Source organism: Theobroma cacao, chromosome 1, assembly GCF_053813885.1.
Source record: "Theobroma cacao isolate CCN51 chromosome 1, ASM5381388v1, whole genome shotgun sequence".
NCBI lineage: Eukaryota > Viridiplantae > Streptophyta > Magnoliopsida > Malvales > Malvaceae > Theobroma > Theobroma cacao.
Genome location: NC_142639.1, coordinates 10586731 through 10604109, shown reverse-complemented (window position 1 = coordinate 10604109; position 17379 = coordinate 10586731). Strand labels below are relative to the sequence as shown.

Here is a 17379-nt window from a genome sequence, read left to right as displayed (position 1 = left end):
TGTTACATTACAGTCCATCATTCCCTTGACATACCCGTTTTACAAGACAATAAATACATTGATTAGTTTCTTTATCTATGTCAATTCAGTTTAATTTATTCAAATTCCTAATGTAAATAGAAATTAAACACAATCAATAAAATTTCAAACCTTCCTCTTCTTAATCGTCCTTGATATTTTCTTTTCAAATTAGAATATTGTGCATTAATATATTAGGTTTGGTCATTATTATTTAATTGGTTTTGTTCCCTATGTTTATACCCATTATTGCCGCAATTAACTTTATTCCTAATAAAATCAAAATTTTCCTCAATTATCTCCCAGCAGTCAATTTTTTTTTTTCTTTTCTGTTGCTTCCTTGTTTGGACAGAGAACCTGTCCATTAGTAAAGAGTAGTGGCTTTCTACTCACGTCGGTTCATGTTCAAGCTACTTTTGACATGTTTAGTTCGCCATTCCCCCCTCTTTTTTAATACTCTCTTACATTTTGTTTGATTCACAGAATAATCATTCCAAGAAATTAAAATAATTATAGTTATTCCATAAGTCAAAAAATAGGTTGAAAAAGTTTTAGACAAAAATATTTTTAATGATTTTGTAAAATTACTACCCTATAAATGTTAAAACCTAACCCTAGCATACAAAAGCTTTCATTTATCCATGAATTGCTAATCAAATGACGATGAATCAATGGATAAGATGCTACTGACAAAAACGAAATAGTTGATAAGTGATCAGTAATGATTTGGTGTCAAAGAAATAGGAATGACATAATATTATCAACTAAAGATTTCATAGGTACTTATTAATTTATCGATCGAATATAAATCGGCATACTATAATTTTATCAATCGAATATTCAGTCAATAATGAGGGTTTGGGGTTATTTGAATCAAAATTCTCACCTTTCTTCTCAAATCTACCCCCATCTCCCCCAATCGTTAACCCCTACATGCCATTCCTGTGTTGTCAGTTGGCTTATCCAGCCTCCCCATCGTCGATTGCACCCTCTCTCTCTTGCTGACCGTACCCTTCCCTCTCTTCTCTCTTTCAGGTTCGTTGTCCGTCAGTCACATTGCTCTTCTTTTTTGCTCCTCTCGTTTGGTAGCCATAAACCCAAAAAAAAAAAAAATCCCTCAATTTGTGTTTTTCTTGTATTCAATTTGTATAATTGTTTTATTGCTATTGTTGTTATTGTATATGTTGTTGAGTTATCGTTGTTGTTGTGGTATTATTGTTTTAATTTGTATTATATTTTATTTAATTGTGTTGTTGTATTATTGTTTTAATTTCTATTATTATTTTATTGTTATTGTGCTGTATTTTTGTTTTAATTTGTATTCTTGTTGTTGTGTTATTGTTTACCAACAGAATAGGACCAATATCATTACTAACTAATGCAAACACCGACGGATTTGATGACTTTTCCATGGAATATATTGACGATCAAATTTTCTATTATCGACAGATGTTGCTTTATTGACTATCATATCTTTGACAAAATGTTAAGTATTTCATTCTCTTTTTATTACATTCTGTGAACTAAATGTGTCTTAAGGTTTTAGTTTGTCTTAATCATGAGACATTTAAGTGAAGATAGTTATAAGTTTGGGTCACCTCGAATTCAATTGGGTTTTAAGTTATGTTTGAGTTTCAATTGCAATTGTTAAAAGAGTATACTGGTTATTAACACAGAGGTATTTATGAGTTGAGATGAGTTTGATTGATCTCTCTAAAAATTATGTTTAAATAATTAAAAATATATATTTAAAGTTAAAATTAAATAAAAATACTTTATTTAATAATATAATAATATCTGTAGTTGACCCAAGTCCACAATTCTGGTGGGCTATTAGACCCGTGCACATGCCATTATTGTTGGAAAATTACGAAATTATCTCTAAAGAATTGCCCAAGATCTAACACAATCAATAGAATAAAGAAAGAAAGAAATCAAGCACACCCATAAGAACACAAGAATTTACGTGGTTTGATCTTTTGATGACCTACGTCCACGGGCACAGCAACAGAGAAAAATCCATTAAGAGAAAAATTAGGAGATTACAAGAACAGTGTCAAACTCATAACCCTTATCCCACGTACACCTAAATCACTCTCTCTAAATTTAGGTGATGATTATTCTTTAACCCATAGGGTCCTTTTATAGTACCAAATACAATAACCTTATCCTAATATAATTAGGAATCTTATCCTAATAGAATTAGAAATTGTTATTCTAGTCTAACTAGATTTAAAGACTATTTTATAAGGTATACTAATTTAATTAGAATTAAACAATCCTAATTAAATCACAATTCAAGACTATCCTAACAAATCTCCACCTTAGGCTTGAATTCACCAAGCTCCACCTTACGAACCAATCTCTGTTGACACCGCCACTGCCCCAATGGGCCTCAAGCACTACGAACACCGATCAAGTCCAAGCAATGCTTGAACTTTATCCCAGAAACTGACTTAGTTAGCATATTTGCTGGATTTTCATCTGTAACTATTTTCTTTACTACAATCTCACATCTAGATTCCTGTTCAAAACAAAGATCACTAACCAAGTCTCGAAGCCATAAGGCCTCCTTCACAGTCTCGGTCACAATCATATATTCAACTTCAGTTGTAAACAAAGCAGCTACTACTTTCCAACTGATTGCAGACCCTGAGAGAGTGAACACATACCCCATTCGAGATCTTTTACTATCTAAATCACCAGCAAAATCTGATTTGGAGAAGCCAACCACATTACGACTAATGTTTGCACCTCTTTCACACACTAAGCCAACTTCAATAGTAACTTTAGGTGTTTTCACAAGCTCCCATATTTGATCCTAGTGTAGAGACTCAATCTTGTTAGAAGACTTGGCATATGTAATTTTCTCATGATAAAAGTAAGACTCATCAATCTCTACTTCCACAAATAAAACATAAGAATCAGAATCACCATCAATACAAGTAATGCTTCGTTGAGATACCAATTCTTGTACCTCTTGCAATTCTTTCTGAATTTCACTGTCACAAGAGCATTGATTTCAAGCTCCACCTGCTTGCCAACTTCTTGGTCTGATCTGTTTGCAATTCTAGACTTTATCCCACAAAGTAATGCAGACTTGTCAAAGGTAATATCCCGACTCACCATAAACTTGAGGAACTTACAATCAGTACACCACAACTGATAACCCTTCACCTCATATGCATAGCCTAGGAATATGCACTTTGTCGCCCTCAACTCAAGTTTACCATCACTCACATGAGCATGAACAGGACAACCAAATACTCTCAATATAGAGTAATCAGCGGGCTTACCAGACCAAACTTCCTTGGGAGTCTTAAATTCAATTGCAGTTGATGGAGATCGATTTACCAAGTAGCAAGCCATGTTGATAATTTCTATCCAGAATACTTTGGTTCGGCCAACATTTGAGAACACGTATTTTGCTTTCTCCAGAAGTGTTTTCTTCATCCATTCTACAGTACCATTTTGATATGGTGTTTTGTCGACAGTGCGATGTCTAACGATTTTCTCATTCTTGTAGAATAGACCAAACTCACCTTTGCAAAATTCCAAACCTTTGTTTGTTCGAAAGCTCTTGATCCTTTTCTTAGTCTGCTTCTCGATCAATACCTTCCAATGCAAAAAGGTGGTTAACACTTCACTCATAGCCTTCAGAAGATACGTCCACACATTTCTTGAAAAATCATCAATAAAGATTCACATGTATAATAATCTACCTTTTGATGCCACCGAAGAAGGACCCCACAAATCTGAATAGATGTAGTTTACTGTACTCCTGGTTTGATGAGTTTTAGTGTTAAATTTCACTCTATGTTGCTCACAGAAATCTAGCTTTCCACTCTTTTGACCACACAGCAAACTACGCTTACTTATTTTTCTAATCTCTCTCTCACTCATATGACCAAATCTCATATGCCATAAACGTGTTACATCATCTTCAGGATCATTAGATGAGACCATAGAAACAGTTTCAATGACCGTGTTTCCCACTAGACAGTAAAGGTCACCGGATAACTTGCTCTTCATGATAGTTAAGGCTCCGTTAGATACATTCAAGACACCATCTTGGCCACTATATTTGTAGCCCTTCTTCTCTCACAAACTCAAGTATATTAAATTCTTTTTCATGTCAAGGACATGTTTTATCTCAAGTGTTCTTACCATACCATCAAACATCCTGATTCGAATTGTGCCAATCCTAACAACTGAGAGAGAGAAATCATCTCCTAATTGTACAGTGCCCATATTAACAGATTGATAAGTTATAAACCAATCACGCCTATGACATATATGAAAGCAACAAGCCGAATCCAAGATCCATGTATCCATCAGGTTACAATTAGTAATTGCAAAAACATTATCAGTTTCCTTAAAAGTATCAAAGTCATCTCCAACTACGTTTGCAGTATTCTCAGACTTATTGAACTTTTCATCATCCTTAAATTTGATACAATCTTGACTAAAATGCCCTTTCTGACCACAATTCCAGCAAGTTTTCCCTTTTGCTCTAGATTTACCTTTTCTGTTTATACCCTTCTCTCTATCTTTTCCTCTATTCACAACCAAACCTTCTGCTTGATTTTCATTCTGGATACCAACAACTTTCTTCTTCAATTCCTTGGAATTTAAAGATGCCCTTACATCCTCGAAAGTGAGAGTGTCTCGACCGTATAGCATAGTATCCACGAAGTTTTCATACGATGGAGGCAAAGAACATAAAAGATTTAGGGCTAAGTCTTCATCCTCAATTTTAACATCGATATTCTTTAAATCAAGAATAACTCTATTAAATTCATCAATGTGGGTATTAACGGACGTACCTTCACTCATCTTGAGAGTATACAATCGTTGCTTCATATAAAACCGATTCGTCAAGGACTTGGTCATATAAATACTTTCGAGTTTAAACCACACTGCAGCAGCAGATTCTTCATCCGTGACTTCTCTTAGCACCTCATTAGACAAACCAAGGAGAATATCACTAAGTGCTTTTTTCATAAGGTCATCTTTCTCACCATCAGATAAATTCGAGGGAAGATGCTCTTTTCCCTTCAATGCCTTCAACAGTCCTTGTTGCACTAGCAATGCGCGTATCTTAACACGCCACAGGCTGAAATCATTTCTTTCATTAAACTTTTCAATCTCATACTTGGTCGACGAAGTTGCCATACCGAGATTCAGATTGACCCAAGACCTTGAAGCTCTGATACCAGTTTGTTGAGAAATTGCGGAATTGTCTCTAAAGAATTGCCCAAGATCTAACCCAATCAATAGAATAAAGAAAGAAAGAAATCAAGCACACCCACAAGAACATAAGAATTTACGTGGTTCGGTCTTTTGATGATCTACGTCCACGGGCACAGCAACAAAGAAAAATCCACTAAGAGAAAAATTAGGAGATTACAAGAACAGTGTCAAACTCATAACCCTTATCCCACGTACACCTAAATCACTCTCTCTAAATTTAGGTGATGATTATTCTTTAACCCATAGGGTCCTTTTATAGTACCAAATACAATAACCTTATCCTAATATAATTAGGAATCTTATCCTAATAGAATTAGGAATTATTATTCTAGTCTAACTAGATTTAAAGACTATTTTATAAGGTATATTAATTTAATTAGAATTAAACAATCCTAATTAAATCACAATTCAAGACTATCCTAACAATTATCAACTTAATAAAAATAATATTTCTTATTGGATAAATGATACCATATTAATACTATAAATTAATTTAATATCTTTCATACGAAAATTTTGATAAAAATAAATTGAAAATTTGTATAGTAAGTAAATATTTAAACAACAGTAATTTGCCTTTTAACTAATGAGGTTTTGTTTCAATAATAAGAGCCTGATTGGTATGGCTTTTTTTAACTTAAAAAGTATTATAAAGCTCTTACGAAAAATAATAGCTTTTAAAATTAAGTTAAAGTTGTTTGGTAAGTTATTTGTCAAAATAAATTATAAAGCTTTAATTTTTGTTAAAATTACCATAAACAGTATTTATGCCATCTTCAATCACCTAATAAATCAAAGTGAAACAAATCTGCTTTGAGTTTATATACGATTTCAGATTAAAAAAAATACATAAAAAAACGGAACAACTCTCAAAATTGTATAGTATTAATAGTATTAGATTTTTTTTTGTAAATAAAAGAAAAAACCTTTAAATAGTACTTGAATATAGCTTTGAATTTTAGGTCTTCTTTTCTCTTAATCTTTGTAAGAGTAAAAAAATCCTACAATTTGCTATTATATTGTCGGGTTTTTTATTTTTTAGTAGTCTTTGTAGAAAAAGGTAAAGAAGAGAGATCGTGATTTTGCGTTGAAGAAAGGTGATTTGTAGAGGGAGGGAGAGGAGAGGGAGATTGATTGAGAGAGAAGGTATTTCTTGAAAACTTGACATATTTTTAAAAGAATAGAGGAAAAAGCTTCTCTCTGGAGCTTTTCTTTAAGATCTTTTTTTAAAATTTTATTCTTTAAAAAAAGTTGTTTTTTTTGTAGAGTTTCTCAAAAATCTTGTTTAGCCTAGCTTCTGCTTTAAGAAATAGATAAGCTGAAAAAAAAAAAAAACCTAGTCAAACATACACTAAAGAAGAGGTTCTTGAATTTTGAGATCTCAAGTTCAAATCTCACCATTAGTGGGTATGATCTATGTTATGCTAAATTTGTCCAACATTATCTTGATATGTTGTTTGGTTTATCTATTCATATCATTAATATTTTATATGAGATATATAATGTTTTATTACTATTGTAGTTTCTACTTGTAGTGTCTTTTTGGCTTGGTATTTTTTCAGCTTATCTGTCTCTTACAAACAGAAAACATTCAAACAGGAATTTTGAGAAGTTGTTAAAAAAAATGTAATTTTTTTAAAGAACAAAATTAAAAAAAAAAAAGCTTAACAAAAAGCTACAGAGAAGAACTTTCTCTTCTCTTTTTCTTTTTTTAAAAATACGCAAGCTTTCAAGAAATACCCTTTTATCTCAATCAATCTCCCTCTCCTCTCCCTCCCTTTGCAAATCACCACCCTCCAACACAAAATTGCGATCTCCTCTATCTTCCTCTACAAAAATTACAAAAAAAAAAAAACAGAAGACTCAACAATAAAATAGCAAAATCTAAGATTTTTTTATTTTTATAAAAATTAAGAGAAAAAAAGACCTAAAATTCAAAACTGCATTTAGGTACTATTTAAAGGTTTTCTCTCTTTTTAATCAAAAAATCTAATATTATTATTACTATACAAGTTTGAAAGTTGTTTTATTTTTTTGTGAATTTTTTTTATTTTAATATTTGAAATCATGTATAAACTCGAAGCAGACTTATTCTGCTTTGGTTTATTAAGTAATTAAAGATGACATGAATACACTTTACAGTAATTTTAACCAAAAATAGAGTTTATATAATTTATTTTGCTAAATAGTTTACCAATCAGTTTTAACTTAATTTTAAAAATTATTATATTTCGTAATAATTTTTAAATTAAAAAAAATTAGGCCAAACAAGCTCGTAGGTATAACTTTATAAAGAAAAAAAAATACTCTTCACAAACTGAGGCTAAATTGATTTAAAATTTTTTCATATTTTATTACAAAATTTATGAATGAAGTATTTGCATTTCAATTGATCCTCTACGCTCTAATTAAACTCTTTTTCTTTCTTTGTACAAGTATTACACTTAGATTGTTTTTATTTTTAAAAGTTATTACACTTAGATTTTTAAACACTTAAATTATATAAATTAAATATAAATGGGTAAATGATCAATAAGCCTAATTATTTCTGTAAGGCAAAATCAATTGACCGAATCTTAACACTTACAAATTATAAGAAATCATGATATCTAAAACAAATTAATTCAATGTTGGTCCTATTTTTACATTTAAGAAATGATGACTAAGGTTGATTGTAACACTCCAGTTTTCCCTTTTTACTATGTATTAAAAAATTGATACATGAACTGCTCTGTAAATAAAAGACTAGAAGCTGAAAATTAGACAATCACAAGAAAGCGTGCAGTGTCCCCAATCTAATTTTCTTAAGTTATTAATTTCGTTAAAAATATATCACATAGCTCAAGTCCGAAGTTTTTATTTCATACATAAGATTGCTTCCACTTTAAATTTGGGTTGTTTTATATTGTTCATTTTGGATCAAAGATCACATATTACTTTGGGTTTCGAATTTTTTACTTTTTTTTTTAATTGCTTCAGGTTAACTTGATTTGGATTTTGAGCATGTTTAGGCTGATTGGTCTAAACTCATGTCAGATTTTGTCCCTTTGAGAACAGATGAAATCAGTAGAGATAATAATAATTCCTAATATCTGGAATGGCGATCTTCTATCAAAAGATCCACCCCATGAAATTAAAAATGATTTTCCTTATACATTTGGACCAGGTCGAGAAAATTTTTATCCATGTTAACTTTTTGTTAATTAATTGAGAATAACTGAACAAAGGAAGAGACTTCAATTCAAACATATACAACATCCTTCTTTCCCTCAGTCTTGTGACAAATTTTTCACCCCTTCATCATCACTCTGCAGCACTTTCCTTTCCATAATCCGTCAAAGGCTTAATTAGGTTTAAAATGTATGATAAGTATTTAAAAAAAAACCATATAAGAAACACAGATTATATATATATTGTTGTTCCAAACTTTTTGTTATAATAGAATCAAATTATGAAATACATAGGAGGAATTGTTGTTTCATCTCAAAATACAAATTCGAAACTTCCAATCAATTGAATTATCAATTGAATTATTTGCTTCCTTATTTATAAAATAAACATCAACTAACCTTTATTTTTATCCGCAATATAGTCCCGTAATTAATATGTCTGGCAGAGGTAGTCGCAACACGACAATGTTTGGCGGGAACAGGATTATTGAACCATAAAGATATACGTATTAGGTAGTGGGCTAATGGCTGCAGAGGAATTCTTTCTTGATCATACAGTGGCTGGTCCTGCAATTCGTTTGCTTTCGAGTGTCTTCTCGTATTCTTCCACGGATTTAAAGAGCTCAGAAAAGTTGCCTTTTCCAAACCCTCCGCATCCAACCTTCTGGTACAGCTTTCCTTGCTCATCCTTGAGCATGCAACCAACCCTCTGAATTATCTCTAGGAAGAATGTTGGCCTGCCAAAAGCATATATACCAATAGAATTCAAGCAATTAGAGGAAATGGAAGGCAATCAGCAGCTAATTTTTCGTCTATCTCTTTCTATATATGGAAAAAGCAAGTTGAAAGATGATTAGAACAAACAAATACCTATCTCAAACGGGCTTGGAGAAAATTTGGAGCAGTGTCCCTTGATCATCTCTGTCAACCAGAATCCCCAACTCCTCACACTCTTTAATCTGCTCATCACTCAACACATCTCCAGCCCTTTTCTTCAAATTCTTGTAGTACGTGGGTGGAGGTGACGGTATAACTCGAAACCTCCAATTCCCATTCTCTTCCTCATTTCTCTCAGGGTTCTGAATATATCCTCAGTCACCAACGCCAAATGCTGCACTCCAGGGCCTTCGTTATGCTCCAAATAAGTCTGAATCTGGCTCTTTCTCTTCATCCCCAACACCGGCTCGCTCATCGCCAGCAAAACCATCTCATCATTGTTGGCTAGCACCACGGAGTTCAATCCACTTTCACTTGTCCCAACATTTTCAGCAGTGAACTCCGCAAACTCATGAAACCCTGTAAATGCTTTTACATAGGACAACGCTGGGTGCAATTCTGGTACGTGTCCAACAGCATGGTCGAGCCTACGGATCCCATAATCCAACGAATAGGAAAAGCCTTCTCCCATCTTTTCAAATCCTGGCAGGAACCAACAGCCAGGACCATCATCATGACTGCAATCGTCACAGTTTTTGTAACTAATGAAACGCAAAATAACGTCGCCATAAAGATGGACTTCGGCGAGAACAACTCTGTTGTCGAGGAAATTGGGAGGGGAGGAAGGCTTGGTTCCATGAGCCACGCTGGTGGAGAAGGCAATCTCAGCGTCTTGGACCTCAATGGCGATGGTTCGGACGGCGAGGCCATGAGAAGAGGAGAAAGCGCGACAGGCGGCGTGGTCGGAAGGTGGGAATGGAAGCAGTGGCTGTGGGAGAAAGATTTTCAGCTTGAGCTATGGAGGGAGAGTAGGGAGCAGTGAAGAGAAAGTTGAGGTGTCCGGAGCTAATGAGATAAGATGCATGGATCATGTTTCCAGTGGAAAGGTCGGATTTAGCGACCATTTGCGTACCAAGGCCCAACAAGAAGCGGCAAGCGACGTTGGTGGCATCGGTGCACCAGAACTCCACATGGTGGAACCCCTTGACTTTGAAAAGATCAGACATGGGGGTGGTCCGCGCGAACTTGGAGAATCCCAACAGTTTGAACCCACTGCTCTGATGTTCTTCGTCCATTCTTGATCGATTGGCTCTTGATTTGCTTGCCTTAATATAAACAATTTGCAAATTTGCAATTGGAAGCAAAATCTCAATCTTCAATAAACGTGGGGCATGTGTTGGTGGGTTTTTTTTTTTAAAACATTTTTTATTTATGAAATTTTATGTATTCATGATGTATAAAATTAAATGAAGGCACACAAACCAAAACAGACTTTACTTTCTTTGAATATACTCTAAAAAATGAAATATCAAAATATTATCATGAACTTTATCTCTATTCTTTTAATTTTACGTTTCTCTATTGTGTGTGTTAGGTTGATACTAGAGTGCTTCTTGTGTTGCGTTAGGAAATTGTTATTTTGTAGATATTGTTTAAAATATTATATGAAAAGTTATCATATGTTATCAATTTTGAAAAAAAAAGTTAAGTATGCTATATTGAAAATAGTAAATATTTGAATAATTGGTAACTACTTGTGAGAATTGTATTGGATAAGAAAAAATTATTTACATGTACTTGAACAACTTGAAAGTAATAGCGTAGAAATATTTTTAAAAAGCCAAACCCATTTATACCAGTATAAGAAAAAAAACTTGTCAAAAACATAATGGCCAAAAAATTTGTTGAAATTAGAAAATAAAAGAAAAAATAAAACGAAAATAGAAAATCAAATTAAACATCACAGAAAAAGAAAAAAAATAAATAGAAACAAAGAATTCACACAACATTAAAGAAAAAAAATTTCAAAACTCATTCCAAACAAAACTAAATTTCAAAGACAAAGACAATAACCTAAACAATAATTAAAAGGACAACAAGATCAAAGAATTAAGAGTATGTTTGATAAGCCGAATGGAATGGAAGGGGAATAAAATAGCTATTCTATAAGAATAGAAAAAGAGAGGAATAATTTATGTAATTTGATTAATGAGAATGGAATGAGAGAGGAGTTGCTATTATAATTTATTTCAATACTTGGTTGATAGGAATAATTTCAAGAATAATCAAGGAATATATAATAAATGACCAAAATACCCTTTAAATATTTAAATAATAATATTAAATAAGAAAAAATAAAACAATAACTAAAACAATTAAAAAAATCCTACTCAACTAAAACAATAACAATTTCTGTGTCTATGGTGATCAAAACAATAATGAAACAAATCTATATCTTTAAATTACCCCTTTTTTTATTTCCTCATTTTATAATATGTCGACTAACTTCATTGTACCATTCTTTTTCTTTTCTTTCCTTTGGCAAATGGAAAGTTGGAAGTCTTGTGATGACTTTTCTAGGTTGAATATATGTGATGGCAATCATTTGTTTCTCCTACTCTCTATGTTCAAACAGTCAACACCAAATTCTATCAAAAACAAATCATAAAACTTTGTATGGGCTACTAACAAAACCTGAATCTGGTTTTACAATTCAGCAATCCTCCATTTGCAAGTCATTTTCAATTTTTTCTTAATTGTACACAACAAATCATTCACTCAATTCCATCTTTTTTTTTCACTCCACCAAATCCAGAAAAATTGAGATACACAATAGGGTTGCTTTAGAGAGAAAGGATGAGGAAAAGAGAGAAAACAACCATAAATGGGGCTGCTTTAGAGAGAGGTGTGAGGAAGAGAGAGAAAAAAGATCCATAAATGAGGCTACTTAGCCTGTTTTAGAGAGAGAAGGGGTGAGGAAGAGATAGGAAAAACAAAAAATGAGGCTGCTTTAGAGAGAGGAGTGAGGAAGAGAGAGAGAAAAAGAATGGGTTCATATTATATAAGAAGGTAATTTTTGACATTGTAAGGGTGTAATTTCATCAAATCATTTTTTTCTTATTCTCACTAGCTTAGAATAGACATTATCGAAGGGGGCTTAGTAATGCCTATTCCAGCCTCTTAAGGAATGATCACTCTAAGGAATGACTATTCCCATGAACCAAATGATTGATTGACTGGTAATAGAAATAGGAGGAGAATGACATAGCCATTCCTCTGAATCAAGCACACTGTAAGAGTCCAAAAAAAAAAAAACCCCAAACCAAGCGAAATTCAGAGAGGGAGACAATGAAAGCAGCAATAGAAATCAAACATACAAAACATAAGAAATAAAACAAAAGAAAAAAACAAACAAATCTGGAACACCAAGTAAACAACCAAGCCAGAAAAAATAATAAACCAAACCAAATACAAAAGTCAAGAATAGCACCAAATCACAGAAAAAAAAAGAAAAAATTACAAATCAAAATACCAAAAAGTAAAGAAATCAAGAAGAACAGCACCTCAATGAATCAAATAGTAAAGAAAATGAACAAAAAAGTACAAAAAGAAACAAAGAAAACAAAACAAAACCAAAAAACAAGAAAAGAGCAGTGCAAAAAACGGAGAAAAAGATGAAAAGAATAGAAAAAGTAAGAAATGAAAGAGGACGGAAAATCCTAGACAGAAAGGGAATAATTTAGAAGCATAGCAATGAAATAGACCAAAATAACATGTAAACATATTAAAACCTTAAAACCTTTCTCAAGACAAAGAAAAGATTGATAGTGAAAAGACAGAAGAAAACTCAAAAATTCCACAATCACCAAAAAAAATCACCCGTTGAAAACCAAAAAAAAAAAAACCTTGCTGATGTCATTCCATTGGAGCCAATTGAAACCTCAATTTAAACTCACTTTTAATATACCGTATGAGATTAGTACAAAGTCCATAACCATTAGTGATTAGCATAATGTGGCCTAGTGAGTTACCCGCAACCTTAGATTAGAGTTTCGTGCCATTAGGAATTCCATTATAACTTATTGATTGACTGATTTGTGATTACTGATTAGTAACAGAGTACTACTAATTTGTTCTGCATTTTTTGTTACTATATTTAATTGGATCTTGGAAGTAATATTTAAAATTAAATTAGGAACAATAGTCATTTAGTGCTATTATATCGAAACATGTGCTTAAAATTAATAAGACAACAAAATAAATTAGAACCCTTAAATTATTGTATTGTTTTCAAAATTTTAAAAGTTTTTTGTTTGTATAGTCTCTCATACAAGTAAGAAACTTGATAAGTAATAAATATTTTTAAATGTTATAATTTTTTAATCAATTATGGCTATTCATATTTTATCATTTAATAAGTCCGCACGTCAAAAATGGATTATTTATATTTGAAAATTTTTTCCTTATGTTTTGAAAAATAATTATTTAAAGGTTAAATTATATAATTAGTCCATGTACTTTACAAAAAGAATAAATTTAATCTCTGTATAATAATTTATATAAATCAAGTATTTATACTTTGTGAAATTGTTAATCGCAATCCTTAACTCTAACATCGTTAAATTCAAACATTAAGTATATTGATGCGGCGTTGATTATATGTTGATATGATATGGTCATGTTGATGTGGCATAAATGTTGGCATGGCACAATGTTGACATGTCCACATGAATTTAAAATAATAATAATAAAAGCAGTATAACCTTAAATTAAATGAGATTTATAAACAAAGGTAGAAAAAAAATTAACAACCCACCAAAAACATATTAATAAAAGCACTCTTACATGAATCTATCTTCTCCCATGGGAATCATCCTATTTTCTTTACTCAAGTGAAGAAAAAATAAAATTAAAAAGGAAAAATTTTGAAAATAATAAAAAGGAAAAAAATAAGAAAAACAAGAAAAAAATTTGTTATTGAAAAACTATTTTATATTCAATGGCATTAAAAGGTTTTTCTACAACAATTTAGAAAAGCTAGTTTTAGTTTTTAGAACAAAACAAAAGCCAGCAATGAAAAATACCCGAAGAAAACTAAAATAAAATATGTTCGCAATTTATAAAAAACTAATAAGAATAGGCAAGATTTACAAGCGAACTAATTATGCCCAATTTGCCTTGCACCATTCAAAACCCAAAAGCATATTAACAAAACCTTACAAAATCTCTGTTTCTTCTTTGCTTTTTGGTCTACCAAAATCTCTCAACTTGTCCAAAACTCTTTGAAAATTATGTTTACTGAGAATTAAGATTCAAAATAAGGCCAGAAATCATGATCATACCTTTCTTAAATTTCAACTATTCAATTCTAGAACTAGTTGTTTCTTTTGCACTCAAACATTTAGTTTATTGGTTGATGCATAATCCTTGCTTAAAGAGAAATATTCGAATTCCTCTTTTCCTAATTAAAAAAAAAAACTAATTGTTTCTCCCGCTCTTGATTCTCCCTCTTGGGCTGTTAATTTTCTTTCTTTATTTGTTTGGAAATCTCATTTAATTTAGGATTTAATTTAGGATTAGCATGCTTTTTGTTATTTTTTTTTAAATTCATGTGGACATGTCAACATTATGCCATGTTAGTGTTGTGCCATGTCAACATTTATCCTACATCAACATGACCATGCCACATCAACATATAGTTAACGCCACGTCAACATACTTAACTGTTAAATTTAACGGTGTTAGAATTAGCAACTGTAATTAACAAATTCACAAAGTATAAAGATCCGAATTACACAAATTATTATATAGGGATTAAATCTATTATTTTTGTAGAGTATAAGGACTAATTGCATAATTTAACTTTATTTAAATGTTTGTAAACTTGTGACGATGGAAAGAAGATATATGGTTCCAAGAAGAAGGATTAAATGTGTATTGTAAAGATAAAAAAATATTTAAAATTAAATTAGTTTGTGCAAGATTTATATTCAAATTTGAAATATAAATTAATTATGAGACACGCCTGAAGAGAATAGGTTGTCCATATAAAATTATTTCTTTTTATGTCACAAATTTTAACTTTTATATAGATGTCCAGATACAATATCATAGTTTGTAAATAAATTAAATATCTACAATAAGTATTGTGTCTACTCGAAAATTATAAATTTCACCCGTTTTAACATTTTCCTTAGTAATAAACTAATAAAAAATTTATAACTCATCAAAGGAAGTCAATTAATTAATATTGAAATTTCAATATAAAAATTTTAAATTTAAATATTCTTAAAAAATAAAATTTATAAAATAAGAAAAAATTACTCATTACGAAATAACAGGTATCACATGCATTAAAAAGAAAAATCAAACATTAAGAGCCATTCTGCCAAATCTCATAACCTAATAATCTATTATAAGGCGATGATTTGTGCTGGGTACGAGATCAGACAAGTTTGAGCTTTGATTTTGTTTCCTCGATTTTGTGGGGATGGAAACTTAATGCTATGATGGGTTGTTGTTTGAAAATAATGAATGTGAATGGGTAAGAGTGCAACCTGAAGCTCTCTGCACTATTCAATCTTTTACAGTAAATGTTTGTGGATTGGGTTTCTACTTATTTCAATAAACTGAGGTGCCATCATTTCAATAAATACACTGACAAGTATCAAATGATGTTTCCTTACTAATAAATAAATTTAAATATTTAAAGAATTTAAAAATAATAATAATTATTTTTAAAAATAAAAACAATTTTCTTTTTCTCTCTAACTCCTCTGCCAATCTCCTATTATTCTTCTCATGTTCTCCTTTCCTTAACAAGAAGAAATCCAAAACCTTAAATTCTTAATTTTGATTCTTGAAAATAATATTTATTTCACTCTTTTCTTGGTTTACCCGTTTTCTTTTTTCAACATTTCAAATTTCTTATTTTATTAACAAAGACTTGGGTCCAAACTTGACACCATGGGCAGAGAGGACGAAATAGAGGTACATGTTAATGATTCCGTGGCCCAAGCTACAAGCTTAATTTCAGATCTTCAACAAGTCTCTTCTGGCAAAGTTTGCTTGGGCAATGGATATGCATCTCGATTTTAGATTCTGATCAATCCCAAATGAACCCTGATTACAAAGAAAAAATCAACCCCACTTCTTCAATTATCATCTATCTTTCTATCAAAGTTATTTACAATTTTTTTTTCTTTTCTTTTTGGATCTATTATCGTCAAGGGAAAAGGAGGAAGAGATTGGATAAGAGAGAATTGGAGAGAGAAAAAATTGTTTATCTTTTTTAAAAAAATTAAGAAAATTAGTAATATTTATTTTTAAGTCACTCAAAAATTTAAATTTATTTTTTAATCAGGTGGTACCATCTGATGTCCTGATAGTTTATAGAAACTATACACTATCAATGTATCAAATATAACACCTTATATTTAAAACTTTAAAAATTACTAATTTTTAGAGACTTGAAAATAAATGAAAACAAATGTAAATACATCATCAGATCATGAGATAGTGCCACTCCATTAAAAATTAAATTTAAAACTTTTAGAGACTTGACAATAAATGTAAATAAAATTTTTTTAAAATAAAAATATTATGAAATATAAAGTGAAAGAACAACTATAAAAGAAAGATAATAACTATGCAGAAAGTATTTAGAGGGAGTAAGAAGATTTTAGTGTATTTACAAATAAAATGAGGGGGCCATTTATAGACTAATAATCTCTTATTTAGATTGAATTTATAAAATAAAGATAATTCTAAGAGATTAGATAGATGGATTAAATCTTAATCTTAATTTAATCTAATTTACATCTAAATCTAGATATACATAAGAAAATAGATATTCACACATACATTCATAATACTCTCCCTTGAATATCCATTCTATTAAGAATATTTTCACGACCCGGAACTCCCCATCGGGCCCGTGACAACCGCCGCGAGGCCTCGACAAACATTCTTCACCCCGAATGCCGATCGAAACCCCGCAAGGCTCTCGTATTAGCTTTCGCACTTCCCCGATAAGCAATAGTTATCAAATATCACAATTCAAGGGATTACAAATCATTTCCAAATCAGAACATAACATTTTGTTTTCTGGTTCACAAGGGCATTTTCGTCATTTTATTTTTATTTTTTATTTTTTTGAAAATCTCAAAACTTGCTAAAAATGTAGTAGGTAAGCAAAAAATATATATTTAATGATTTAAAA

The 17379-nt window shown here is 31.1% G+C and overlaps 1 pseudogene across 1 annotated transcript; it reads right to left on the bottom strand.

The window, feature by feature from the left end:
- Positions 1-8835: 8835 nt before the first annotated feature.
- On the bottom strand, positions 8836-10453 carry LOC18612225 (4-hydroxyphenylpyruvate dioxygenase-like; annotated as a pseudogene). Its single transcript, XR_016028817.1, has 2 exons — positions 9312-10453; positions 8836-9178 (listed from the first exon to the last, which is right to left on the bottom strand). The product of XR_016028817.1 is annotated as a 4-hydroxyphenylpyruvate dioxygenase-like (transcript).
- Positions 10454-17379: the final 6926 nt, after the last annotated feature.